This window comes from Lepeophtheirus salmonis, chromosome 5 (assembly GCF_016086655.4).
Source record: "Lepeophtheirus salmonis chromosome 5, UVic_Lsal_1.4, whole genome shotgun sequence".
NCBI classification, from domain to species: Eukaryota; Metazoa; Arthropoda; class Copepoda; order Siphonostomatoida; family Caligidae; genus Lepeophtheirus; species Lepeophtheirus salmonis.
The window spans coordinates 66,167,973-66,170,636 of NC_052135.2; the positions used below are offsets into that span (position 1 = coordinate 66,167,973).

The window sequence follows — 2,664 nt, forward strand, 5'->3', positions numbered from 1 at the left end:
TGTCAAACAAGTTGACAAAAAGTATACCGTCTTTCATGTCATATTTAAATAATAATTAAAATTTGTCACTCTTCTTTTAATATTTTGAATGTTCTATACGGGATTTAAAAAGTCTATTTTGTCATCAATTCAAAGATGTAAAGATGTATCAGAAATCAAATCTTGTTGAAAAAATTGTCGAAGAAAACTGAATAAGACTGTGGCTCCTTCAAAACATCGATCATATTTACCAAAAAAAATTCATCCAATATAAGATCTAAATCCAATCCAATGAGGATCTTTTTGTAATACAGATCAAAGTTATAGCAATAACCTTACATAGCACAGAACGCTCAAGGCTTTTAGCCAAAAGCTGGCTAGTGGAAATTAGTTTATTCTCTTTGAAGCCTTTATAAAAAATATTGGATTTGGATTCAGCATTGTTACAAAAAGTTATAATGATTTTTATCTCATGTTTCACGATTTTTACCCCTAAATTTTTAGCATTTGTCCAGTAATGAGCTCCCAAATGTAGAGAGTGATATCCAGAAAATAAGATGATTCCTATAAATAATTTGATGTAATTAGAGTCTTTGGGAATATTATGCATATTTTTTATACTCACAATCTATCAGGTATCTGATATAAGAATTTTTACATAGCCTTCACATAGGTTATACCATGAATTTCTAATTTTTTCATCATATATAAATAATTTTAATAAACATATATTTTTTGACGTTTATAAAGTTTTGTGCCATAAAATTTCAACTAAATAATTATTTTAAAAAAAATACTTTTTCAGTACAAAATGAATTAAGTTAAAACTAAAATTTGAATAAAAGTTGATAAAAAACCTAAGTTATGCTCTTTAAACCTTAAATAATTTAGAGAAACTTTCCAAATTAAATTCTTTAATAAAAATTTCTACAAAATTACCTTTAATTAGATAATCTTATAGGAAATTAATGGTAGAGTATGTGTTGAGAATCCCTCGTTATAACGGAAGAGATCCATATATGGACAACTGAATTGTATTAGCATTTTATTCAATTAATTTCTTGTGTAATTTAGTTTTGCTATAAAATATCAATGATTTACTTTGAATTGAAGCTTTTACACAGTTTTGAACTTGAATAATCCGTGAACAAATAAAGGGAATATAAAATGCTCAAGAAGACTGCAACGTCCAAATCTTTAACCCCAATGCTTTCTGTCAAAATCAACACCTCAGAAATATTATTTAACTCCATTTACTGAAATTGACCCAAATAATAAGAAAATGCTGTACGATATTTAAAATTCAGTCGTGACTGCAATTATGCATCAGGCTAATTGTATGTACATGGAATGAAACACTCTAGACTTTACTTTTGATTATTATTATTTTCAAAACACATTGTCGCATGAGGTCTATACTCTGATATCAAGTATAGATACACAATATCCACTTTTAATTATGATTCAAGTTGCCTTACATATTATGTATATTTATGAACCCTGATGATTGTACCTATCTCCCTTCCTACCTATGACTATTTAGTAGTAGGAGAGGTAATAATCATTTCAAAAGCTACTCCACCCACGTTGCATTCATAGGGATCCGTCATGCTCGAGGTAACATATCCGGTTGAATAATAAGTAAATATTGTACCTATGTACAATATACGGCTGTGTCGTAAATAAGAAAGATGTTAGAATCCTCTGAGGATGGATTTTAACATAGCAGAGCGTTTTCATGTGATGTCAGCATTGATTATGTTGGCTTTTTGGGGAGCAGAGGGTTTTCATGTGATGTAATCATAGATAATGTTGGCTATTTGAGGACCGAAACAACCAAATTCTATAACAATAAAAAAATATTTTATTTATTTATATTTATGAAAACGTAATTATGACCTACTGCATGCCAAAATGATACCAACAAATAAAAGGACATAAATCTTACTGTCTATCCTCTAATTAGTATTGTGTCAGTCCATAATTAGGACCAGGGACTGCGGTACAGCCCAGTGTGGTTCCATACAGGCCATTCCATTCCTACTTGTCAGAAGCGTTGTGTCAGTCAATATTTATTTGGTCCAGTCCACTCTATTCTTAAGACCGGTCCTATCAGTCCGTCGGATCGGTCCTTAAGGCTGTCGGTCCTTCGGACTATCAGTACTAGAGATGATTAAAAAAAAGAAGAAATAAAGTTGATTGACATCATCAAGGATCGAAATTTATAAGTATTATGACTGATATGCAGGACTTAACTGGACCGGACCGAGACTTAACTGGACGAGACTATAGTCCTCAGTCTTTAATAAGGAGTGACACAACACTATTTGTCAGTACTTCAAGAAGAATGGATCCCATATGATGTTATTAAGGGAGTTTTGCCTTTATTTAATTATTCTGTTATATAATTGAATAAATTATGTAGCTAAGTAAACTTTTAAAAAAAATCGTATTATATTGAATACTAATGAAAAATATGAATATATTTTGCTAGATATGTTCTATGTTCTTATCAAATATATCTTAATTGACTTAATAAACCATCCACCTTTTTAAGAAAAGATCAAAGGACCGGTCCCAAAACTGGACTGGACTGATAAATAAAAACCGATAAAACTTTATTGCCTAGTTTTATTATATATAAGACCTTAACATGTACTAAAATATGATATTACATCATTATAA

The 2,664-nt window shown here is 30.0% G+C and overlaps 1 long non-coding RNA gene across 1 annotated transcript; it reads right to left on the reverse strand.

The window, feature by feature from the left end:
* Positions 1–1,345: 1,345 nt before the first annotated feature.
* Positions 1,346–2,218, reverse strand: LOC121118539 (uncharacterized). The gene is made up of 2 exons (XR_005864491.2): positions 1,928–2,218; positions 1,346–1,822 (listed from the first exon to the last, which is right to left on the reverse strand). It is a non-coding gene; the product is annotated as an uncharacterized lncRNA (long non-coding RNA).
* Between the last annotated feature and the right edge of the window lie 446 nt (positions 2,219–2,664).